This window comes from Hevea brasiliensis, chromosome 5, assembly GCF_030052815.1.
Source record: "Hevea brasiliensis isolate MT/VB/25A 57/8 chromosome 5, ASM3005281v1, whole genome shotgun sequence".
In the NCBI taxonomy this organism is placed as follows: domain Eukaryota; kingdom Viridiplantae; phylum Streptophyta; class Magnoliopsida; order Malpighiales; family Euphorbiaceae; genus Hevea; species Hevea brasiliensis.
The window spans coordinates 25786874-25814619 of NC_079497.1; the positions used below are offsets into that span (position 1 = coordinate 25786874).

Sequence of the window (27746 nt, forward strand, 5' to 3'; positions counted from 1 at the left end):
GGTCACCCGGATTAGGGCAAGCTTTTGGTCCACTTGATTTGGTTTTATGGGCATGGTTTCTTCATCAAAGTTGTGCCATTATGTGTCTGTTTCATGTCCAATTGGCCTTGCACCAATTGAACCTCTACAATTCAAGTTATGGCTGCCCAAACCTGCTGGACTCATACTCAGTCCTGCAGGTCAGCCAAGGCAGCTCACCCACACTCAAATCCAACATCCTTACTCACTTCAATTCCTTCTCACACACATTCAAATGATCACTAATTGACGATTACAAGGTTAATAAACCATTATATGAGCAAACCCTATTGTTGTTAATTGTACACATTTTCCATGTTCATACATGCCTAAACTTTGTATTTCACTTACACAACTATGTTCAATTACTCATTTAATACCAAGGGTAGCCCATGAACCACTTTACTTCAAGCAAACTCATCAACCCTAATCAACCCTAAGTTGCCAAAATTATAGGAAATAAATACAGATAATTTTTATTTTGTTTTTCTTACATTTTCTACTTATCTCATGGCATTAAGCATGAATTAAGTGAAAATGGTAAGAGTTTGGACACTAACCTTTAATGGAGTAAATTTTCAAGCTTGCAAAAGCTCTTCTTTGTCACTTCTTTTTGCTGCCTTAACCTTGCCCAAGGTGCAAAGACAATTTTTTATGAAAGGTTTAAGAGGTTTTATGAGGGAAATTGAAGGGAATCAAAGCTTAAAGAAAGAAAAAGCTATGGAGGAAGAGAGAAGAGTTCGGCAACAAGAGAGGAGGAAGAGAAATCAGATTGTTTCTTTCATTTTCTGCCCCATTTATTCATTTTAAATGGGTTATAGCCATGTGTCACCATGTAATTGGGTGAAGGCACACTAATGACATCATGTGATGTCATAAATTCCCATTTAATTCATTTTTTTTCTTTTCTTTTCTACTTATTTTCAATTCAATTTTTAGTAATATTTATTCACATTTTATGTTATAACAATTATTTAATTAACTGGACAAGTCGGCCAAAAATCATCCATGAAAACGAAATAACCAAAATGCCCTTCGTTTAGCTTAACAGACTAAAATTGTCTGTACCGATTGAAAAATTTTTCTAAACTATGAAAGGTTTAAGAGGTTTTATGAGAGAAATTGAAGGGAATCAAAGCTTAAAGAAAGAAAAAGCTATGGAGGAAGAGAGAAGAGTTCGGCAACAAGAGAGGAGGAAGAGAAATCAGATTGTTTCTTTCATTTTCTGCCCCATTTATTCATTTTAAATGGGTTATAGCCTTGTGTCACCATGTAATTGGGTGAAGGTACACTAATGACAACATGTGATGTCATAAATTCCCATTTAATTCATTTTTTTTCTTTTCTTTTCTACTTATTTTCAATTCAATTTTTAGTAATATTTATTCACATTTTATGTCATAATAATTATTTAATTAACTGGACAAGTCGGCCAAAAATCATCTCTGAAGACGAAATAACCAAAATGCCCTCCGTTTAGCTTAACAGACTAAAATTGTCTGTACCGATTGAAAAATTTTTCTAAACCTTTTCTTGGCATTCTAATGCCATAGAAACCTCAATGACCCTTCTCTGGAGTCTCAAAAATTATTTTATGAATTTTTCTCTGGGTCTAGGGCTCCTAGTTGCGAGAACCGCAACTTCCTACTAGGTTACCCATCGCTAGGGCACCGGCTCATTTAACATGGTTGTATTTTATTTCTAAAATTTATCCTAAACTTTTCTTATTAATATTTTAGTTAATTATGGTTCCTCACTTTAGTTTAAATATCTTTCCGGACGTTCTAACTGTCCGGACCGACACTGGTCATCGGAACAGTAGAATATACGGAGTTGCTACAGGGAGGGTGTTACAACTCTTCCCCTCTAATTTAAATTTCGTCCTCGAAATTTACCTGATGCAAACAGTTGAGGGAACTGTTGCCTCATCGTCTCTTCACTTTCCCAAGTTGCCTCCTCGGTGTTGTGGTGCCTCCAAAGCACTTTCACTAGTGGAATCTGCTTATTTCTCAACTCTTTCACTTCCCGAGCTAGGATCCGTATGGGTTCTTCTTCATATGTCAAATTCGGTTGTACTTCAATTTCTTCCATGGAGATGACATGTGAAGGATCTGAGCGGTATCTTCTTAGCATAGATACGTGGAACACATTGTGGATCTTATCCAGCTCTGGTGGTAAAGCTAGCCTATAGGCCACTGGACCCACACGTTCAATGACTTCATATGGGCCAATGAACGTAGGGCTTAACTTACCTTTTCTTCCAAACCTCAATACCTTTTTCCATGGTGACACCTTGAGGAACACTTTATCGCCAATATCATATTCTATTTCTTTCCTCTTTAGGTCGGCATAAGATTTCTATCTGTCTGAGGCAACCTTCAGATTGGCTTTGATTAGTTTTTCTTTCTCCTCAGTCTATTTCACCAGGTCTAGCCCTACCAGTTTATCTTCACCCAATTCAGTCCAGCACACTAGAGTTCTATATTTCCTCCCATACAGTGCTTTATACAGGGCCATTTGGATGCTGGCTTGGTAGCTATTATTGTATGCAAATTCTGCCAGTGGAAGGTATCTATCCCAACTTCCCTCAAACTCAATGACACAACTCCTCAGCATATCCTCAAGGACTTGACATATATTTCATGTTATTATTATCATTTCATTTCAATATTTGTACTAGTTCAATTGGTTTTAATTATTTACCTGGATTACTCTTTCTGATTGGCCATCCGTCTGAGGATGGAAAGCTGTGCTGAAGTGGAGTTGTGTACCCAAGGATTCATGCAACTTCTTCCAAAATCTCGATGTAAACGTTGGGTCTCGATCAGATATGATGGAAAGTGGGATTCCATGCAGTCTAACTATCTCACTGATATACAATTCTGCTAACTTCTCCAGTGAGTAGTCAGTCCTAACTGGCAAAAAGTGTGCTGACTTCGTCAATATATCTACTATCGCCCATGCTGCATCATGCTTCTTCTGGGTGAGAGGTAGACCACTTACAAAATCCATGGTGACCCGATCCCATTTCCATTCAGGTATGTGTATAGGCTGTAGCAAACCCGATGGAACTTGATGTTCTGCCTTGACTTGCTGACATGTCAAGCATTTAGTCACATAGTTAGCTATGTCCTTCTTCATACCAGGCCACCAATACTGAAGCTTCAAATCATGATACATTTTCATACTTCCTGGGTGAATAGCATACACACTGGTGTGTGCCTCTTTAAGAATACTGGCCTTCAATTCCCCATCATCTGGTACACATAATCATCCTTTGTAGTACAGACACCCATCTGTTTTCACTTCATAGTCAATTTCTTTCCCTTCTAGGATTTTGCTCATAATAGCCTTTAGCTTCTCATCTACCTTCTGCCCATTTAAAATCTGCTGTAGCAGGTTTGGCCTCACTTGCAACTCAGCCAAAATAGCTCAATCTCGAGCTAAGGATAGACGGGCATTCAATGATCTCAAAGCTGTGATGGATTTTCTGCTCAAAGCATAAGCAACTACATTTGCCTTCCCAGGATGATAGTCAATTACACAATCATAGTCCTTCAGGAACTCAATCCATCGCCTGTGTCTAAGGTTGAGCTCCTTCTGGGTTGGCAAATATTTTAAACTTTTGTGGTATGTGTAAATGTAGCACTTTTCACCATATAAATAGTGCCTCCATATCTTCAGTGCGAAGATAATTGCTGCAAGCTCTAGATCATGGGTAGGGTAATTCTGTTCATGTGGCCTTAGCTGCCTGGAAGCATAAGCGACCACCTTCCCCTTTTGCATCAATACATACCCTAACCCATTATGAGAGGCATCACTGTAGACCACAAAGTCCTTTCCTGACATTGGCTGTGTTAACACTGGTGCCTCTGTCAACATAGCCTTCAACTTCTCAAAACTAGTCTGACACTTGTCATTCTAGTCAAATCTGACATTCTTGTGTAACAATTTGGTCATTGGAGCAGCTATTAAGGAAAATCCCTCCACAAATCTTCTGTAATACCTAGCTAGCCCCAAGAAACTTCTTACCTCAGTTGTATTCCTGGGAGGCTTCCATTCTATCACTACTTCTATTTTCTTGGGATCCACTCTAATCCCATCAGCTGACACTATGTGTCCAAGGAATGCAATTTCATTTAACCAGAAATCACACTGTGACAACTTAGCATACAGCTTCTTTTCTCTCAGGGTTTGCAGAACAATCCTCAAATGTTCATCATGTTCTTCCCTGGTCTTGGAATACACCAAAATATCATTAACAAAGACCACTACGAACTGATCTAGGTATGGATGGAAGATACGGTTCATAAGGTCCATAAATGCTACTGGTGCATTTGTTAAGCCAAAGGGCATCACCAGAAACTCATAATGCCTATACCGGGTCCTGAATGCAGTCTTTGGCACATCTACATTCTTCACACTCAACTGATGATACCCTGATCTGAGATCAATTTTAGAAAATACTCCTGCTCCCTTCAACTGATCAAACAGATCGTCAATACTAGGCAACGGGATATTTGTTCTTCACAGTCACTTTATTCAACTGCCGGTAATCGATGCATAACCTCAAAGTCCCATCCTTCTTTTTCATAAACAGTACTGGAGCTCCCCATGGTGACACACTGGGGCGTATGAACCCCTTATCCAGTAACTCCTGTAACTGGATTTTCAGTTCTTTCAATTCTGTGGGTGCCATCCTATAAGGAGCAATAGAGATTGGAGCTGCACCTGGCAGCATCTCAATAGCAAATTTGACTTCCCTTTCTGGTGGCAAGCCAGGCAATTCTGGCAATTCTTCAGGGAACACATCTGGGAAGTCTTTTACAGTGGGTATGTCACACAGATCTGGCTTAGCCTGCCTAGTATCCACCACATGTGCTAGGTAGGCTTCACAGCCTTTTCTCATCAGTTTTCTTGCAATTGTGGCTGAGATGACATTGGACAAGAAATCTGTCCTTTCCCCCACAACTGTAATCTCATTACCCTCAGGAGTTTTCAAAGAAATCCTCTTCAGTTTACAATCAACCATTGCCTGATGACGTGACAACCAGTCCATTCCCAAAATCACATCAAACTCATGGAAAGGCAACTCAATTAGGTATGCCAAGAATTCATACCCCTGAATCCTTAACGGGCAACTCTTGTATACTTTGTTCACCACTACACTATGGCCCAATGGATTAGTGACCAGAATGTCTTGGTCACTCTCCCCTACTAATATACCCCTTTCTACAGGTAGGTTGATGCAGATGTATGAATGAGTGGATCCTAGAACCACCAATGCATGCACAGATGTATTGTAGAGGGAGAACGTACCCCTGATGACGTCCGGGGCATCTTGCTCCTCCTGAGCTCTCATGGCATAAGCTCTGGTAGGTGGTCTACCCTCAGGCCTCTCTGCTGGTTTAGATGTAGGCCTTTGTGATGGTTCTACTGCCTCAGATTTGCCAGATTTCCTACCTCTTCGTGGTGCAGGAGCAGGTCTGTCTGCTTGTGTTGGAGCAATTGTAGTAGTTCTACGTGGACAGTTCCTCAACCAATGCTCTATCGACCCACACCTTAAGCAGGCACCAGTCACTCTCCAACACTCCCCCTTATGCCACTTCAGACAATGTGGACATGCAGAATATGCTAGGGCTGGTCCTCTGAGCCCCGTCCCTGGAGAGCTACCCACTAATGGTATGGACTGACCTCTCCTAGGGGTGAACTGTGGCCTGGGTCCTTGGGACTGACCCTGAACTCGTGGTCGACCTGAACTCTTTGCAGGTGGACCTTTGAACTTCTTTCCTGGTGCAGGAGATGAGCTTGACTGACCCGGGCCCCTCTTCTGCTATCTCTCTCTTCTGATTTGCTCACTTATTCTCACTTTCTCCACTTTTAATGCAGCTTCCACTAACTTGGTGAAGTCTGTGATTCCCAAAGCAGTGATCATGATCTTTATATTATCACTTAATCCCTCTTCAAATCTCTTACACCTTTCGGCCTCATTAGAGACTATCTCCCTTCCATAGTGGCTTAGTCTGACAAATTCCTTCTCATACTCGGCCATTGTCAACTGTCTCTGCCTCAGGTTAATGAATTCTCTTCTTCTCTCTTCCAGGTATACATTACCCACATACTTTTTCTTGAATTCTGAGAGGAAGAAGTCCCAAGTTATTACTTCTGGCTGTACTTCACTAGACACCGTATCCCACCATTCATATGCATTATCTTGCAATAGAGATACAGCATCTTCTAGATTTTGCTCTAGAGTACAGTGGAGTTGCTTTAAAACTCTTCCTGTTCTGTTTAACCAATTTTTGGCTGCAATAGAATCATCTTATCTCTTGCCAAAGAATTCCACTGCTCCAAATTTTCTCAATCTTTCTAAATGTGATTTCTACTGTGGAGGTGGTGGTGGTGTTGGTGGCATTACCCCAGCCATTTGTCTGAAGAATTCAGCCATTTGCTGGAACATGGCCTGTGGAGGCTGAGCAGGCTCTACTGAAGCAGGCGGAGCAGGTTCTCCCCTACCCCCAAACTCAGCTGCTGTAGGTGGAGCATGACTCTCCACTTCCTCCTCAATTGCCCTCTGAGATGTGGGATCCATATCCTAATCAAAATAACAAAGACAAATAGATCTACATTAGTGTCACCTCGACTCTTACAAATACAATGCATGGTATGGACTCGATCTAGGCCCAGAAACGCTTAAACCGTGCTCTGATACCACTAAATGTGACACCCCTTACCCGTCTACAGTGTAGCCAAGCAAGGTATGCCACACAGTGTACCGGAACACCCTATTTTAATTCAATCATTTTTATTCTTCCTAATTTTTTTTTTCAAAGTTATGGAGTACATTTGTGAAAATAATTCATTTCAGTCAATTATTGAAATCATAAATTTATTTGAGGTTCTGCAAATTTTATAGAAAATTCGGCAGAGTATCGGCTAAAATGGAGAAAACAGTTCTTTGGAACGTATGAAAAACACTTCCAATATTTTCAATCAATCCCAAACTCCATTTCATCAACAAAATCTCAATATGTTTTTCAACAACATTTCCATTTCTCAATCATTCATCTCATATGATAATCATGTAAAAGTCATAAATAATTATTCACTTTTTCATTCATAAACACAATTTCCACTATTTACATTAATACCAAAATATATTACATAAGTTTCAATTACATATGAGAAAATAAAAGTTAACTATAAAATACCCAAAATGAAACCTAGTGTCCTACCAATGAACTGACGTCGGTGAGGTGACACGGATACTATGCAGAGCAGCAGATGGTCTCACCCAGTCTGTGGTCTACTGGGCTCTCATTCGGTCTCTCCAAAACCTATGCATGGCAAAAAGCAACGCGCTAAGCAATAATGCTTAGTGGTGCCAATAATAAAATAAAAAGAAATAACATAACATAAATATGTAGTGAATATATTGATGTCTCATTGCAAATAAATTTTCGATGAGTATTTGTAGTCTTACTTATTTTGTACTTGTTATATTCATTATTTCATTAAATTTATCCACTTTCATTTTTGGTTGCCCAAGTAACCTATACTGGATGACTGGACTGGATAAACGGGTAAACTGGCACTAGGTACCAAGTACCTCGGGCCATCACACCATCAGTCACATATGTGTCTCCTGTTGTACAACTGAACAGCTAATAAGCTGTAATAACATTAGGCACAAGGCCAAGTCTCAACACAATGTCAAAATGGCTAAAAGCCATAAAATCACAGAATGGCATAATGCCATGTGCAGTACTGCTAACTGAACCCTATTGATATGCCAAGCTATCCAAACCAATCTTGTTAGGTATACTAGGGCATTTCACACTTTTAAGTTTCACAATTTTTGGAATTTAAGTTTTAGTGTTACTATTCCATTCATTGGTCAATAAAAATGTTGACTTTTGCATAGGCAATAGGTACATTGGTTTTAATATCATCAACATACCACATTTTGCATTCAAAATTTGTTGGTATTGGTTGCCAATACCATTTCTAAGCTTAATGTTAGTTGGGCAGAATTTTCACTTTTTATGCCTTGTTTTTCCTATTCCATTGGTCAATTTTGCAGTTCGAATTTGACAAACTGATCAACATGAAAGTTGTTCCTTCTTTTGTCTAGATGCATTTCGTTTTTTGAATCACTCCATTTGGAGTTTTGTAACTCAAGTTATGGTCCAAAAACCACAACTGGCCGGATTGAAATTCTATCCAGAATTTCTGGACTGACCATATCTACAGTGCAATGAACAGTGACTGAAACTCACCTTTTGGATATGTTCTGGTCATAATTTGGTTTAGGTTTCTTCATGAAAGTTGTTGGTCTATATCTTAGCTTATTGCTGGTAAAATTTCAGGTCAATTGGACCTTTCTATACTGATTTATGACCAAATGACCAAACACTGTTCATTTGGTCTTTTTGCCCAGGCAGACTGTAGGTCACCTGGATTAGGGCAAGCTTTTGGTCTACTTTGTTTGGTTTTATGGGCATAGTTCTTCACCAAAGTTGTGCCATTATGTGTCTAGTTTCATTTCCAATTGGCCTTGCACCATTTGAACCTCTACAATTCAAGTTATGACTGTCCAAACCTACTGGACTCATACTTAGTCTTGCAGGTCAGCCAAGGCAGCTCACCTAAACTCAAATCCAACATCCTTACTCACTTCAATTCCTTCTCACACACATTCAAATGGTCACTAATTGACCATTACATGGTTAATAAACCATTACATGAACAAACCCTATTGTTGTTAATTGTCCACATTTTCCATGTTCATACATGCCTAAACTTTGTATTTCACTTACACAACTAGGTTCAATTACTCATTTAATACCAAGGGCAGCCCATGAACCACTTTACTTCAAGCAAACTCATCAACCCTAATCAACCCTAAGCTGCAAAATTATAGGAAATAAATACACATAATTTTTATTTTGTTTTTCTTACATTTTCTACTTATCTCATGGCATTAAGCATGAATTAAGTAAAAATAGTAAGAGTTTGGACACTAACCTTTAATGGAGTAAATTTTCAAGCTTGCAAAAGCTCTTCTTTGTCACTTCTTTTTGCTGCCTTAACCTTGCCAAGGTGCAAAGACAATTTTTTATGAAAGGTTTAAGAGGTTTTATGAGGGAAATTGAAGGGAATCAAAGCTTAAAGAAAGAAAAAGCTATGGAGGAGGAGAGAAGAGAAGAGTTCGGCAACAAGAGAGGAGGAAGAGAAATCAGATTGTTTCTTTCATTTTCTGCCCCATTTATTCATTTTAAATGGGTTATAGCCACGTGTCACCATGTAATTGGGTGAAGGCACACTAATAACATCATGTGATGTCATAAATTCCCATTTAATTCATTATTTTTTTTTCTTTTCTACTTATTTTCAATTCAATTTTTAGTAATACTTATTTACATTTTATGTCATAATAATTATTTACTTAACTGGACAAGTCGGTCAAAAATCATCTCTGAAGACGAAATAACCAAAATGCCCTCCGTTTAGCTTAATAGACTAAAATTGTCTGTACCGATTGAAAAATTTTTCTAAACCTTTTCTTGGCATTCTAATGCCATAGAAACCTCAATGACCCTTCTCTGGAGTCTCAAAAATTATTTAATGAATTTTTCCCTAGGTCTAGGGCTCCTAGTTGCGAGAACCGCAACTTCCCACTAGGTTATCCATCGCTAGGGCACCGGCTCATTTAACTTGGTTGTATTTTATTTCTAAAATTTTTTTAAAATTTTTCTTATTAATATTTGAGTTAATTATGGTTCCTCACTTTAGTTTAAATATCTTTTCGGACGTTCTAGCTGTCCGGACCAATACTGGTCACCGGAATAGTAGAATATACGGAGTTGCTACAGGGAGGGTGTTACAAATTGTCCTTCTAAACCTGTAAAAAATAGTTCAATATGATAATCTCAACTTTCCAACTAATTTTTCAATCTCAAAATTTCATAATTTCAAAATACAATCCATCATAATTTACATTCATCCAAACACTCTCCATAGGAGTTTAATATGTAAAAATTATTACAAACCTTAAAGTTTTATGATATACATATTACATAACAAAATGTCAAAATACAACTGATAGTCATTACATAAGATCCTAACTCCTACCATGTATGCAGTGTAGTGCAGATGACTCTGGACTCTTGTGTAGATCTGATGTCTCACCCAGTCATAGGTCTACTGGGCTCCCCAGCTGTGTCTTTAATACCTGCGCGTAGTAAAAGCAACGAGCTAAGCAATTCTGCTTAGTGGTGCCAAATATAAAGAAATATACACTAAAATAAAATAAGTGAATTGTTTATGAATTTATGACATCGATAGTCTTTGCAGTTGCTGTTTCTACTTTTATTTGCTAACCTTTCATTTTTGCTAATTTTGGTGGTATTGTATGTCAATAAACTGAATTTAGCTATTTGAATTTAATAATGCTTAAATTAACTACCCATATAGCCTATACACTGACCAGACTGGATAAATGGATATATTAGCACTGGGTACTTAGTACCTCGGGCCGTCACACCATCAGTCACAAAGTGTCTCCTGGTGTACAAACAGTGTGGCTAAAAAGCCATATAGTCAATCTGGCGATAAGCCAAGTATAATAACACAATCTGTATAACCATAGGCTATTAAAATCACAGTGCGGCATAATAAGCCATAAAAACACAGTATGGCATAAAGCCATTCACAGAACAGCTTTCAGAAACTTATTGGCATGCCAACCTATCCAAACTAGTCAACTAGGCAAACTAGGGCATATTATAAATTGATTGTTTAATTCTTCATTTTTAGAGTTTACTAGTTATTATGCAATTCACAAGTCAATGCAAATGTTGACCTTTTTAGATATCATGGATAAGTTGATTCTAGTATCAACATGTCACAATTTGTAATTCAATATGGTGCCAATATAGTGCAATTTACCCCTTTCACAAGTTGGCATTTATTGCCAAATTACTTCAAGTTTCAATGTATGTAAATGTCAAAATTTCAATTTTAGTGTGCTAGATTGGTTTAGCTTAATGACATATTTCTCTTGGTTTTTAGCTTCTGCTAAAAGAAGCAAAATTATAGTTCTATGTATTATTGAACTATTGGAACAAATTTCAGGTCATTCTGAGTTTTATAGACCAAGATATGGTCAATTTACTAAAGCTGGACAGATTGCATCTTTAGTGCAAAATTTAGTCAATTTTAGGTCAAATTCAGTCCTGGTAGTTTTGGTACCCTAACTTGGGCAATAAATTTGACTTGGTTCTGGCTATTTCTGGGCTTTGGTGTCTTCATAAGAATTGTAGCTCTATGTCTAAGCTCTCCATGGTAAAAATTTCAGGTCATTTTGACCTGTTTTGAGTGAGTTATAGTCATCTTAGTGACTACTGTTCATATGGTTAAAAATATGGGCTTGCACATTGCCAATTACGGATTAGGTCATTTTTAAGGTCAGTTTCTAGGTAGAATTTTGGCAATATTTCTACATGAAAGTTGGCCTATTTTACGTCTAGTTTCACCTCCCAATGGCCTCATACCAATTGGGTTCACCAATTTTCACTTATGGTTCAATTTACCTACTGCCTTCACAACACACAATCTGCACATAAAAGAACACTCCCAAATGCCATTTCTCCTCCTCCCAAAACTACAAGCATACATTTATAACACTTCTATACCATTCATTATATCACAATCATGTCCATTTGGGTAGAATATACAAGTGCTTCATGTACATTATACAACCCTAATTTACAAAGTTAAATTCAACATAACATATACATGAAAACACTTAATTATTACATATATCTCCCAACCATTACTTCACATACACTGCCCACAATTCATCTTCACCATAATTCATCCATGAAATTCATGAAATCAAACATTAATTCATGAATTTAAAGGCTGCCAAAAGTGGCAGTTTGCTAAGGTATTCAAATGGCTTTCTAAACCCTTGAATTTAAGTACTCAATATACATATACATGGAAACTAAATTACTACAACTTTAAAATGACTAAATCAACATTAATTTCCATCCATTAGAGGTAAGAAAAACTCAAGCAACATAGGTTCTCATGGCTGCCAAAATTGAACAATTTAATAACTCAATAAATTCTTCCATTCTCTTCACCATTCAACTCACCTCAACCTAAACATGAAGTTTACTAAAGAAAGGAAGGGGATTTGGACACTTACTTCTTTTGGAGCTTGCTAAAAACTCACTAAATCCCTATCTTCTTGCTGCCAATGGCTTCCTCAAGTTGAATTCATAAGCTTTAATGAAGACATTAGTGAGAAAGGATGGCTAGAACATGATTGCATGGAGGTGGAGCAAGGTACGGCAATGGAGTTCTTTCATGGAGAAATTTAGTTGGTTTTGTGGAAGGTTGAAGATGAAGTGGTTTCTGCCCAATTGAACTTTGATATGTTCCATTTTTTTAAGGTTAGTGGAGCACTAAACCATATTTTAATGTTTAATGGTTTAAAGTTTCACAATTTACACTTTATACCTCATTTCTTTCACTATTAATATAATGTACCTCATTTTAATTTTTTATGACATTTTCAAAGTGTAATATCATTTATTTTTAATGGACATTAAGGTTAAAAGGCAACTCTAGATGTCAAATGATCAAAATGCCCTTCTTCGGGTTGTATTCCCAATTTTTCGGTAACACCGATTTTTGTCTGTTTCTCGATTTTTCATTTTTCTTTGTACTAATTTATTAATTTTTCTTTGATATTTCTAGTGTCAATTACATTTCAATAAACCTTTAATTATGTCCCGAAATTTAATTATGAAGGTTCCCCATTGTCCTGGAGTTAGCAATTGCCTTCGCCATAACTTCCCGATGCGGTCACCCATCGCTGCGGTGCCGGCTCGTTTAACTTAATTTTATTTTCTCTCTTTTATTTTTCTTTAATTTTTTTTTTGTATTTTCTTTTTATTTCTTTCATCATTATATTTCTGTTCACTATCATCAAAGTATAGTTCCAAACATCCTAACTTGCCCGGACTGACATTAGGTCACTGGAGCAACAGAACATACAGAATACGTACAGGGAGGATGTTACAACTCTTCCCCTCTAAATAAAAATTTTGTCCTCGAAATTTACCTGATGTGAAGAGCTGAGGGAATTGTTGCCTCATTATCTCCTCGCTCTCCCATGTTGCCTCTTCCATATTGTGGTGCCTCCATAGGATTTTCACTAGTGGAATTGTCTTGTTTCTGAGCTCTTTTACCTCTCGTGCCAAGATTTTAATCGGTTCTTCTTCATATGTCAGGTCAGGTTGTACAACCATTTCTTCTACTGAGATGACATGTGAAGGATCTGATCTGTATCTTCTGAGCATCAAGACATGGAACACATTGTGAATCTTGTCCAGCTCAAGTGGTAAGGCTAATCTGTAAGCTACTGGTCCCACACGTTCAATAACTTCATATGGGCCAATGAACCTAGGGCTTAATTTTCCCTTTTTCCCGAATCTCAACACTTTCTTCCACAATGATACTTTGAGAAATACCTTCTTGCCAACTTTATACTCTATGTCCTTTCTTTTCAAGTCAGCATGAGATTTCTGTCGGTCCGAGGAAACTTTCAAATTGGCCTTTATCAGTTTCACCTTTTTCTCTGTCTATTTTACCAGGTCTGGTCCCACTGATTATCTTCACCCAATTCAGTCCAACATACAGGTGTTCTACATTTTCTCCCATACAGTGCTTCATAGGTTGCCATTTGTATGCTACCTTGATAGCTATTGTTGTATGCAAATTCTGCCAGTGGAAGGTATCTATCCCAGCTTCCCTCAAACTCAATAACACAACTCCTTAGCATATCCTCGAGGAGCTATCACATATGTTCGGTTATTATTATCATTATTAGTTCAATTTATTATTTGCAATAAATTAATGAGTTTCAAAATTTACCTGGATTATTCTTTCTGACTGTCCATCTGTCTGTGGATGGAAAGCTATCCTAAAATGGAGTTGGTGCCCAAGGATTCTTGTAGTTTCTTCCAAAATCTAGATGTAAACCTCGGGTCTCTATCAGATACAATGGAAAGCGAAATTCTATGTAGTCTAACTATCTCACTAATATACAACTCTGCTAGCTTTCCCAGTGAGTAGTCAATTCTAACTGGCACAAAATGTGCTGATTTGGTCAACCTATCCACAATCACCCATACTGCATCATGCTTCTTTTGAGTGAGAGGTAAACCACTGACAAAGTCCATAGTAACTCAGTCCCATTTCCATTCAGGTATGTTTATAGACTGTAACAAACCTGATGGAACTTGATGTTCTGCTTTGACTTGCTAACATGTTAAGCATCTAGTTACATAGTCAGCTATGTCCTTCTTCATTCCCGGCCACCAGTATCGAAGTTTTAGGTCATGGTACAATTTTGTGCTTCCTGGGTGCATAGCATACACACTGTTATGTGCTTCTCTCAGAATACTGGTTTTCAACTCTTTATCATCTAGTGCACACACTCTTTCTTTATAGTACAGGCACCCATTTTCTTTCACTTCATATTCAATTTCCTTTCCCTTAGTGATTTTGCCCATAACAGCCATTAATTTCTCATCTGTCTTCTGCCATCCTGTATCTGTTGTAACAGATTCGGCTTCACTTGCAACTCAACCAAAATAACTCTATCATTAGTTAAGGATAGTTGGACATTTAGAGATCTTAATGCTACAATAGATTTTCTGCTTAAGGCATCAGCGACTACGTTTTCCTTCCCAAGGTGGTAGTTAATCACACAATCATAATTTTCAGAAATTCAACCCATCGCCTCTGTCTCAAATTAAGTTCCTTCTAGGTTGGCAGATACTTCAGACTCTTATGGTTTGTGTATATGTAGCATTTTTCTCCATACAAGTAATGCCTCCATATCTTCAATGCAAAGATAATTGCTGATAACTCCAAATCATGAGTAAGGTAATTCTTTTCATGTGGCCTTAACTGCCTGCAAGCATATGCGACCACTTTCTCTTCTTGCATGAGTACACACCCTAACCCATTATGTGAGGCATCACTATAGACGACGAAGTCTTTTCTGGACACTAGCTGTGTTAACAATGGTGCCTCTGTCAATATAGTCTTCAGCCTCTTAAAACTGGCTTGACACTTGTCATTCCAGTCAAATTTCATATTCTTGTGTAGTAATTTTGTCATTGGAGCAGCCATCAAGGAAAATCCCTTTACAAATCTTCTATAATATCCAACTAACCCCAAAAAACTTCTGATCTCAGTTGTATTTCTGGGAGGCTTCCATTCCATCACTGCTTCAATCTTCTTGGGATCCACTCTAATCCCTTCAGTTGATACTGCATGTCCAAGGAATGGAATCTCATTTAACCAGAACTCACATTTGGACAATTTAGCATACAGTTTTTTCTCTTTTAAAGTATGCAGAACAATTCTCAAATGCTCATCGTGTTCTGCTTTATCCTTGGAATATACCAGGATGTCATCAATGAAGACCACTATGAACCGATCTAAATATGGATGGAAGATATGGTTCATAAGGTCCATAAATGCTGCTGGAGCGTTTGTTAACCCAAATGGCACCACCAGGAATTCATAATGCCCATACCGGGTTTTCAATGCAGCCTTAGGCACATCTGCATCCCTAACCCGTAGCTGATGATACCCTGATCTGAAATCAATCTTAGAAAACACACCGGCTCCCTTCAACTGATCCAAAAGATCATCAATTCTAGGCAACAAATACTTGTTCTTTACTGTTACTTTGTTTAACTGCTGGTAGTCAATACATAACCTCAGTGTCTCATCTTTCTTCTTAACAAACAGTACCGGAGCTCCCCATGATGACACACTGGGGCGTATGAACCCCTTGTCTAGTAATTCTTATAGCTGGATTTTTAACTCTTTCAATTCAGCAGGTGCCATCCTATACAGAGCAATTGAAATAGGAGCTGTACCCGGCATAATCTCAATAGCAAATTCAACTTCCCTTTCTGGTGGCAAACTAGGCAATTCCTGAGGAAATACCTCAGAGGAAATACCTCAGACAAGTCAAATTTACCCTGCCTAGTGTCAACCACATGTGCCAGATAGGCTTCACACCCTTTTCTCATCCGTCTCCTTGCAATTGTAGCTGAGATGATATTGGATAAGAAATCTGTCCTTTCACCCACAACTGTTATTTCTTCATTCTCAGCAGTTTTCAGAGAGATTCTCTTCAATTTATAATCTACCATTGCCTGATGATGGGATAACCAATCCATTCCCAAAATCACATCAAACTCATTGAAAGGTAGTTCATTTAAGTCTGCCGAGAACTCTTTCTCTTGAATCTTCAATGGACAGCCCTTATATGCCTTATTTACTACCACATTGTGGCCTAGCGGATTTTTGACCAGGATGTCTTGGTCACTTTCCTCTACTGGTATTCCCTTTTCTACAGGCAGCTTGATACAAATATATGAATGAGTAGAACCTGGATCTACTAATGCATTGCACTGAAGTATTATAGAGGAGGAATGTACCCTTAATGACATCTAGAACATTCTGTTCCTCCTGTGCCCTCATAGCATAGGCTCTGGCTGGTATTCTACCTTCTACTCTCTCCAGCGACTTTGATACAGGTCTCTGTGAAGTACCGGCTGCCTCAGCCTTACCCGGCTTTCTACCCTTTGGAGCTGGAAGGGCAAGCCTAACAGTTGATACCGGAGTGGATGTAGCAGTTCTGCGCGAAAAATCTCGGATTAGGTGGTCTGTAGACCCACACCGTAAACAAGCACCTATCATTCTCCAACATTCCCCTTTATTCCATTTTTGGCAATGTGGACAACCAACAGATACTGTTGGGGCTGGTCCCCTGAACCCTGTCCCTAGAGAGCTAGCCACTGAAGGTGTGGACTGGCCTCTCCTTGGTGCAAACTGAGATTTGGGCCTCTGTGACTGACCCTGACTTGGTGCTCTACTAAAACTCTGAGTAGGCGAACCTCTGAATTTCTTACTAGGGCCAGAAGATGTACTGGTCTGACCCTGACCTCTTTTCTGCTATCTGTCCCTTCTGTTCTGCTCATTTATTCTAACTTTTTCAACCTTAAGTGTGGCTTCCACTAACTTGGCAAACTCTGTAATCCCCAAGGCTATAATCATTGCTTTAATGTTATCATTGAGTCCTTCCTCAAATCTCTTGCATCTCTCAGCCTCATTAGGGACTATTTCCCGCCCGCAGTGGCTCAGTCTGACAAATTCTCTTTTATATTCAGCCACTGTTAGCTATCTCTAGGGTAGGGTAATAAATTCCCTTCTTTTCTCTTCCAGGTATACACTGCCCACATACTTCTTTCTGAACTCAGTAAGAAAGAAATCCCAAGTTACTTGTTCTGGTGGCACCTCACTAGTCACTGTATCTCACCATTGGTATGCATCATCTGGTAGTAATGATACAGCAGCTTCCAAATTCTACTCTAGAGTATAGTGAAGTTGTTTTAAGACTCTTCCGTTTTTGTCCAACCAGTTTTCAGCTGTGACTGAATCATCTTCCCTTTTGCACAGAAAATCCACTGCTCTGAACTTTCTAAGTTTTTCCATATAAGATTTTTTATGTGGAGGTGGTGGTGGTGGCATAACTCCTACCATCTGTCTAAAGAACTTAGCCATTTGCTGAAATGTGGCTGTTGCATCTGGAACTGGTGGAACAGGTTCCCTCCTGTCTCCTGGTTCAGTCATAGATGGAGTATGACTATCCACCTCCTCATCGACCGCTCTCTACAATGTGGAGTCCATATTCTGATCAAAATAACAAATCAAAAGATCTGCATTAGAGTCATCTTAACACTTATAATGCAATGCATGATATGCAATCTATCTAGGTCCAGAAACGCCTAAACCGTGCTCTGATACAACTAAATGTAACACCCCTTACCCATCTACAGTGTAGCCGAGTAAGGCGTGCTACACGGCGTGCCAGAGCACCTAGTCTGTGATTATCTCATTTTCTAAACTCAATTTGATTTAAGAAGTCTTTTATGTAAAATTCATATCATACTGGTTCTATTTCCATACTTTAATAAAATCAGTGTTTTAAAAATGTTAATAAAAATCCAGCAAGGTGCCGTTTGTATTTCGGACAAACTGTCCTTCTAAACCTGTTAAAAATAGTTCAATATGATAATCTCAACTTTCCAACTAATTTCTCAGTCTCAAAATTTCATAATTTCAAAATACAATCTATCATAATTTACATTCATTCAAACACTCTCCATAGGAGTTTAATATGTACAAATTATTACAAAGCTTAAAGTTTTATGATATACATATTACATAATAAAATGTCAAAATACAACTGATAGTCATTACATAAGATCCTAAGTCCTACCATGTATGTAGTGTAGTGCAGATGACTCTAGACTCCTGTGCAAATCTGATGTCTCACCCAATCGTAGGTCTGTTGGGCTCCCCAGCTGTGTCTCCAATACCTACGTGTAGCAAAAGTAACGCGCTAAGCAATTCTGCTTAGTGGTGCCAAATATAAAGAAATATACACTAAAATAAAATAACTGAATTGTTTATGAATTTATGACATCGATATTCTTTGCAGTTGTTGTTTCTACTTTTATTTGCTAACCTTTCATTTTTGCTAATTTTGGTGGTGCTATATGTCAATAAACTGAATTTAGCTATTTGAATTTACTAATGCTTAAATTAATTGCCCGTGTAGCCTATATAATGACTAGACTGGATAAATGGATATACTAGCACTGGGTACCTAGTACCTTAGGCTGTCAAACCATCGGTCACAAAGTGTCTCCCGGTGTGTAAACAGTGTGGCTAAAAAGCCATACAGTCAATCCAGCGATAAGCCAAGTATAATAACACAATCCGTATAGCCGTAGGCTATTAAAATCACAGTGTAGCATAATAAGCTGTATAAACACAGTATGGTGTAAAGCCATTTATAGAACAACTATCAGAATCCTATTGGCATGCCAACCTATCCAAACTAGTTAACTAGGAAAACTAGGGCATATTATGAATTGATTGTTTAATTCTTCATTTTTAGAGTTTACTAGTTATTATGTAATTTACAAGTCAATGCAAATGTTGACCTTTTTAGATATTATGGATAAGTTGATTCTAGTACCAACATGTCACAATTTGTAATTCAATATGCTGCCAATATAGTGCAATTTACCCTTTTCACAAGTTGGCATTTATTGCCAAATTACTTCAAGCTTCATTGTATGTAAATGTCAAATTCTCAGTTTTAGTGTGCTAGATTAGTCTAGATTAATGTCCTATTTCTCTTGGTTTTTAGCTTCTGGTCAAAGAAGAAAAATTGTAGCTCTATGTCTTATTGAACTTTTGGCATAAATTTCAGGTCATTCTGAGTTGTATAGACCAAGATATGGTCAATTTACTAAAGCTAGACAGATTGCATCTTTAGTGCAAAATTTAGTCAATTTTAGGTCAAATTCAGTTCTAGCAGTTTTGGTACCCTAAATTGGGCAAGCAATTTGACTTGGTTCTGGCTATTTTTGGGCTTTGGTGTCTTCATAAGAATTGTAGCTCTATGTCTAAGCTTTCCATGGTAAAAATTTCAGGTCATTTTGACCTGTTTTCAGTGAGTTATGGTCATCTTAGTGACTACTGTTCATATGATCAAAAATCTGGGCTTGCACATTGCCAATTCCGGATGAGGTCATTTTTAAGGTCAGTTTCTAGGCAGAATTTTGGCAACATTTCTGCATGAAAGTTGGCCTATTTTGTGTCTAGTTTCACCTCCCAATGGCCTGATACCAATTGGGATCATCAATTTTTACTTATGGTTCAATTTACCTACTGCCTTCACAACACACAATCTGCACATAAAAGAACGCTCCCAAATGCCATTTCTCCTCCTCCCAAAACTACAAGTATACATTCATAACACTTCTATACCATTCATCATATCTCAATCATGTCCATTTGGTAGGATATACAAGTGCTCTATGTATATTATACAGCCCTAATTTACAAAGTTAAATTCAACATAACATATACATGAAAACACTTAATTATTACATATACCTCCCAACCATTACTTCACATACACTGCCCACAATTCATCTTCACCATAATTCATCCATGAAATTCATTAAATCAAACATTAATTCATGAATTTAAAGGCTGCCAAAAGTGGCAGTTTGCTAAGGTATTCAAATGGCTTTCCAAACCCTTGAATTTAAGTACTTAATATACATATACATGGAAACTAAATTACTTCAACTTTAAAATGACTAAATCAACATTAATTTCCATCCATTAGAGGTAAGAAAAACTCAAGCAACATAGGTTCTCATGGCTACCAAAATTGAACAATTCAATAACTCAATAAATGCTTCCATTCTCTTCACTATTCAACTCACCTCAACCTAAACATGAAGTTTACAAAAGAAAGGGAGGGGATTTGGGCACTTACTTCTTTTGGAGCTTGCTAAAAGCTCATTAAATCCCTTTCTTCTTATTGCCAATGGCTTCCACAAGTTGAATGCATAATCTTTAATGAAGACACTAGTGAGAAAGGATGGCTAGAACATGATTGCATGGAGGTGGAGCAAGGTACGGCAATGGAGTTCTTTCATGGAGGAATTCGGCTGGTTTTGTGGAAGGTTGAAGATAAAGTGGTTTTTGCCCAATTCAACTTTGATATGTCCCATTTTTTTAAGGTTAGTGGAGCACTAAACCATATTTTAATGTTTAATGATTTAAAGTTTCACAATTTACACTTTATACCTCATTCTTTCACTATTAATACAATGTACTTTATTTTAATTTTTTATGACATTTTTAAAGTGCAATATCATTTATTTTTAATGGACGTTAAGGTCAAAAGGCAACTCTAGGTGTCAAATGACCAAAATACCCTTCTTTGGATTGTATTTTTTATTTTTCAGTAATACCGATTTTTGTCTGTTTCTCGATTTTTCATTTTTCTTTGTACTAATTTATTTATTTTTCTTTGATATTTCTAGTGTCAATTACATTTCAATGAACCTTTAATTTTGTCCTGAAATTTAATTCCGAGGGTTCTCCGCGGACCTGGAGTTGGCAATTGCCTTTGCCGTAACTTCCCGGTGTGGTCACCCATCGCTACGGTGCCGGCTCGTTTAACTTAGTTTCATTTTCTCCGTTTTATTTTTCTTTAATTTTTCTTGTATTTTCTTTTTTTTTAATTTCATCATTATATGTCTGCTCACTATCACCAAAGTGTAGTTCCAGACATCCTGACTTACCCGGACTGATATTAGGTCACTAGAGCAACAGAACATACAGAATACGTACAGGGAGGATGTTACACCATTAGCCTTTGTGTATTCAATACCCTACTTTAAATGTTGCTTTTGAGTTAAAATCTAGACTAATCCATTTATTGCCTAAATTTCATGGTCTTGCAAGTGAGGATCCATATAAGCATCTAAAGGAATTTCATGTTGTGTGTTCCAGCATGAAACCTCAAGGAGTTTCAGAGGATCAGATCAAGCTTCGGCCTTTCCCTTTCTCACTGGAGGGCACAGCTAAGGATTGGTTGTATTACCTTCCTTCTAGATCTATTAACTCATGGAATGGGATGAAGCAGATATTTCTGGAGAAGTATTTTCCTACTTCTCATGCTGCCAACATAAGAAAAGAAATTTGTGGCATCCGGCAGTACATTGAAGAGAGTTTGTATGAGTATTGGGAGAGATTTAAGAAGTTGTGTGCAAGTTGTCCTCATCATCAAATAAGTGAGCAGCTTTTGATTTAGTATTTCTATGAGGGACTTCTACCAATGGACTACAGTATGATAGATGTTGCTAGTGGAGGAGCTTTGGTTGACAAGACACCATAAGAGGCAAGGAGGCTGATTGCTAACATGGCAGTAAATTCTCAGTAGTTTGGAATGAGAATGGATCACACTCCTATGAATGTTAATGAGGTAAGTACATCTAACCTTGAGAAAAGAATTTCTAATTTAACTTCTTTAGTGAGGCAGTTGGCTGTAGGGAACATGCAAACTATTAAGGTATGTGGAATTTGTTCAGGTTTGGGTCATGCTACTGACATGTGTCCTGCGTTATAAGAGGATGAGTCAATTTCATGCTACTGACATGATCCCTTTTCTAATACTTATAATCCAAGATGGCGAGATCATCCCAATTTGAGTAATGGGAATCAACAGGTGCAAAATCAATACCAGCAGCAAAGACCACAAGTGAATCAACCACGTCCACCTCCACCTCCCTCAAATTAAGGTATGTCACTTGATGAATTTGTTAAAGTTTTGGCTAACAATACCTAACAGTTTCAAAAAGGAGACTAGAAATAGCATTCAAAACATTGAGAGGCAGATTGGTTAGTTAGCCTCATCTGTGAGTAAGTTGATAGCTCAAGGTTCTGGAAAGCTTCCATCACAAACAGTCATGAACCCGAGAGAAAATGCGAGTGCTATACTGTTACGGAGTGGGAAAGTAGTTGATAACCAAACTCCACATGAGTCAACGAAAAAGAAGAAGCAAGGAGAAAAAGAGTATGAAGTTCCTGAAGTTGAGGTAAATACTGAACCTAAATAGAATAAGATTAATAATTCTGTTCTTCCTCCATTCCCCTGCAGGTTGGCCAAGACAAAGAAAAAAGAACAAGAGAAAGAAATTTTGGAGACTTTCAGGAAGGTAGAGGTTAATATACCTTTACTTGATGCGATCAAATAAGTTCCTAGGTGTAATACCCTTGCTATAGCAATTCCGTACATTCTACTGTTTCCGGTGATCGGTGTTGGTCCGGATAGTTAGAACATCTGAAGAAATATTTAGACTAGAGTGAGGAATCATAAATAACTCAAATAAGTGTAAGAAAAATTTAGGAAAAATTTTAGAAATAAAATACAACCGAGTTAAATGAGCCGGTGCCCTAGCGATGGGTAACCTAGTGGGAAGTTGCAGTCCTCATAACTAGGAGCCCTAGACCAGAGAGAAAATTCATAAAATAATTTTTGGGACTCCAGAGAAAAGTCATTGAGGTTTCTATGACATTAGAATGTCAATAAAATGCTTAAAAAAATTTTTCAATCGGTACAGACAATTTTAGTCTGTTAAGCCAAATGGAGGTCATTTTGGTCATTTCGTCTTTAGAGATGATTTTTAGCCTACTTGTCCAGTTAAGTAAATAATTATTATGACATAAAATGTAAATAAATATTGCTAAAAATTAAATTGAAAATGAGTAAAAAAGAAAAGGAAAGAAAATGAAGGAAATTGGGAATTATGACATTACATGATATCATTAAAATGCTCCCACCAATCACCATTTAACAAGTAATCATAAAAGAGATAAAAAGGGATAAAAACAAATGAAAATTCATTCATCTTCCCCATTTTCTTCAGCTGGCCGAGACTCCATTAGAGCACACTTCACCATTTTTTTTCTTTCACTTAATTTCCTAGCCAAACTTACCCATAACCCTAGGACCCCTTCACTAAAAATGTTCCCTACACCTTGAGGAATGTGACACCCCTTACCCGTCTACAGTGTAGCCGAGCAAGATATGCCACGCAGTGTATCAGAACACCCTATTTTAATTCAATCATTTTTTTTCCTAATTTATTTATTTTTTTTTTCATAGTTATGAAGTAAAATTTATGAAATATAATTCATTTAAATCATTTATTGAAATTTTAATTTATTTGAGGTTCCGAAAATTTTATAGAAAATCTGGTAGAGTACCGGTTAAAAATAGAGAAAACAGTTCTTCGAAACCTGTGAAAAACACTTCCAAAATTTTCAACCAATCCCAAACTCCATTTAATCATCAAAATCTCAATTTTTTTCAATAATATTTCCATTTCTCAATCATTCATTTCTCATGGCATTCATATACAAGCAATAAATAAATACTCAATTTTTCATTCATAAACACAATTTCCACTATTTACATTAATATCAAAATACATTACATAAGTCTCAATTACACATGAGAAAATAAAAGTTAGTTACAAAATACCAAAATGAAACCTATTGTCCTACCAATACACTGAAGATGGTGAGTTGACACGGACACTATGCAGAGCTGCAAGAGGTTTCACCTAGCCTATGGTCTACTGGGCTCTCGGTCAGTATCTCCAGAACCTACACGTGGCAAAAGCAAAATGCTAAGCAATAATGCTTAGTGGTGCCAATAATAAAATAAAAAGAAATAACAGGAAGTAAATATGCAATGCATGTTTTGATGTCTTATGCAAACAATTTTTTTTCATTCATTATTGATAATCTTAATTATTATGTACTTGTTTTATTCATTATTTCATTAAATTTGTTCACTTTCATTTTTGAGTGCCCAAGTAACCTATACTGGATGACTGGACTGGATAAACGAGTAAAATGGCACTGGGTATCAAGTACCTCAGGCTGTCACATCATCGGTCACATATGTATCTTCCGGTGTGCAACAGAACAGCTAATAAGCTGTAATAACATTAGGCACAAGGCCAAGTATCAACATAATGTTAGAATGGCTAAAAGCCATGAAATCACAGAACGACATAATGCCATGTGCAGTACTGCTAACTGAACCCTATTGGCATGCCAACCTATCCAAACCAATCTTGCTAGGTGTACTAGGGCATGTTACACTTTTAAATTGTACAATTCTTGAAATTTAAGTTTAGATGTTACTATTCATTTCATTAGTCAACAAAAATGTTGACTTTTGCATGGATAATAGGTACAATTGTTATAATATTCCCAACACACCACATTTTGCATTCTAAAATTGTTGGTATTAGTTGCCAATACCATTTCTAAGCTTAATGCTAATTGTTCAAAATTTTCAGATTTAAAGCTTTTTGTTTACTGTTCCATTAGTCATTTTTGTATTGGGAATTTGGCAAAATGATCAGCATGAAAGTTGTTCCTTATTTTGTCTATTTATATTTCCTTTTTTGAATCACTCTATTTGAAGTTTTGTAGCTCCAGTTATAGCCCAAAAACCACAACTGGCCGGATTGTAATTTTTCTAGAATTTATGCACTGACCAAATCTATAGTACTTAGAATAGTAACTGCAACTCACTTTTTGAATATCTTCTGGTCATAATTTGGCTTAGGTTTCTTCATGGAAGTTGTAGATCTATATCTCAGCTTGTTTCTGGTAAACTTTCAGGTCAATTGGATCTTTATACACAGAGTTATGGCCAAATGACCAAACATTGTTCATTTGGTCATTTTGCCCAGGTAGAATGCAGGTCACCCAGATTAGGGGAAGCTTTTGGTCAACTTGGTTTGGTTTTCTGGACATGGTTTCTTCACTAAAGTTGTGCCATTATGTGTCTAGTTTCATGTCCAATTGGCCTTGCACCAATTGAACCTCTACAATTCAAGTTATTGCTATCCAAACCTGTTGGACTCATGCCCAGCCCTGCAGGTCACCAAGGGCAGCCACACCAACTTCATTTCCCACTACATAAACCACTTCATTTCTCATTCACACATAACCAAATGGTCACTAATTGACCATTAAAACTTACTTTCACCATTACATGATCAACATCTCAATTTTGGGTCCAAACCCTAGCTCTACCATTTCAATTTTTCAAACACATATAATCAATGGATCAATTCATACTCCTAATTATGCATATACAAGTTTAAAGAATTAATTAACACTAACCTTTGTTGGAGAGTTTCCCTAGCTTAGAAAACTTCTTGATTTTTCTTTCTTCTTGCTGCCCAAAGCTTCCTCAAGGTGCTAGGTTAATTTTTTTGTGAAGAAGGCTAAGGTTTTGGGGTGAGATTTGGTGAGGTTGGGAGCTTGGGTGAGCTTTAATGGAGTTTTCCTTCCTCTCTCTCTCTCTCCACGTTTTTGGCTGCCCCAAAGGTTGAAGAAGCAACTGATTTTTCTTTCTTTTTTTCTGCCCATTAAGTTATTTTAAATAAGTTAATGCCATGTGTCAAAGTTTGATTGGGTGGGAGGATTTTTAATGACATCATAATGATGTCATAATTCCAATTCTTTAATTTTCTTTCCTTTTCTTGTCTACTAAAATTCAATTTAATTTTTAGCAATATTTATTCAAATTTTATGTCATAATAATTATTTACTTAACTGGACAAGTCGGCCAAAAATCATCTTTGATGACGAAATGACCAAAATGCCCTCCGTTTGGCTTAACAGACTAAAATTATTTGTACCAATTGAAAATTTTTTCTAAACCTTTTCTTAGAATTCTAATGCCATAGAACCCTCAATGACCCTTCTCTGGAGTCCCAAAAATTATTTTATGAATTTTCCCTAGGTTTAGGGCTCCTAGTTGCGAGAACCGCAACTTCCCATTGGTTTACCCATCGCTAGGGCACCGACTCATTTAACTTGGTTGTATTTTATTTCTAAAATTTTTTCTAAATTTTTTTTATTAATATTTGAGTTAATTATGGTTCCTTACTTTATTTTAAATATTTTTCTGGACGTTCTAGCTCTCCAGACGGACACTGATCATCGGAACAGTAGAATGTACGAAGTTGCTACAGGGAGGGTGTTACAACTCTTCCCCTCTAATTTAAATTTCGTCTTCGAAATTTACCTGATGTAAATAGTTGAGGGAACTATTGCCTCACCATCTCTTCACTTTCCCAAGTTGCCTCTTCGATGTTGTGGTGTCTGCAAAGCACTTTCACCAGTGGAATCTATTTATTCCTCAACTCTTTCACTTACTGAGCCAGAATCCGTATGGGTTCTTCTTCATATGTCAAATCTGGTTGTACTTCAATTTCTTCCATGGAGATGACATGTGAAGGATCTGAGCGGTATCTTCTTAGCATAGATACGTGGAACACATTCTGGATCTTGTCCAGTTCTGGTGGTAAAGCTAGCCTGTAGGCCACTGGACCCACACGTTCAATGACTTCATATGGGCCAATGAACCTAGTGCTTAACTTACCTTTTCTTCCAAACCTTAGTACCTTCTTCCACGGTGACACCTTGAGGAACACTTTGTCGCCAACTGCATACTCTATTTCTTTTCTCTTCAGGTCGGCATAGGATTTTTGTCTATCTTAGGAAACCTTTAGATTGGCTTTGATTAGCTTTATCTTCTCCTTAGTCTGTTTCACCAGGTATGGCCCTACTAGTTTATCTTCGCCCAATTCAGTCCAGCACACTGGAGTTCTACATTTCCTCCCATACAGTGCTTCAGACAGGGCCATTTGGATGCTAGCTTGATAGCTATTGTTGTATGCAAATTCTGCCAGTGGGAGGTATCTATTCCAACTTCCCTCAAATTCAATGACACAACTCCTCATCATATCTTCAAGGACTTGACATATATTTCATGTTATTATTATCATTTCAGTTCAATATTTGTATTAGTTCAATTGGTTTTAATTGTTTACCTGGATTACTCTTTCTAATTGCCCATCCGTCTGAGGATGGAAAGCTGTGCTGAAGTGGAGTTGTGTGCCCAAGGATTCATGCAACTTCTTCCAAAATCTCGATGTCTCGATCAGATATGATGGAAAGTGGAATTCCATGCAGTCTAACTATCTCACTGATATACAATTCTGCTAACTTCTCCAGTGAGTAGTCAGTCCTAACTGGCATAAAGTGTGCTGACTTTGTTAATCTATATACCATCACCCATACTGCATCATGCTTCTTTTGGGTGAGAGGTAGACCACTTACAAAATCCATAGTGACCCGATCCCATTTCCATT

General features: G+C 37.4%; 1 non-coding gene across 1 annotated transcript; it reads right to left on the minus strand.

Moving 5' to 3' along the window:
• Positions 1-21682: 21682 nt before the first annotated feature.
• LOC131180302 (small nucleolar RNA R71) lies at positions 21683-21789 on the minus strand. The gene has a single exon (XR_009149078.1). It is a non-coding gene; the product is annotated as a small nucleolar RNA R71 (small nucleolar RNA).
• Positions 21790-27746: the final 5957 nt, after the last annotated feature.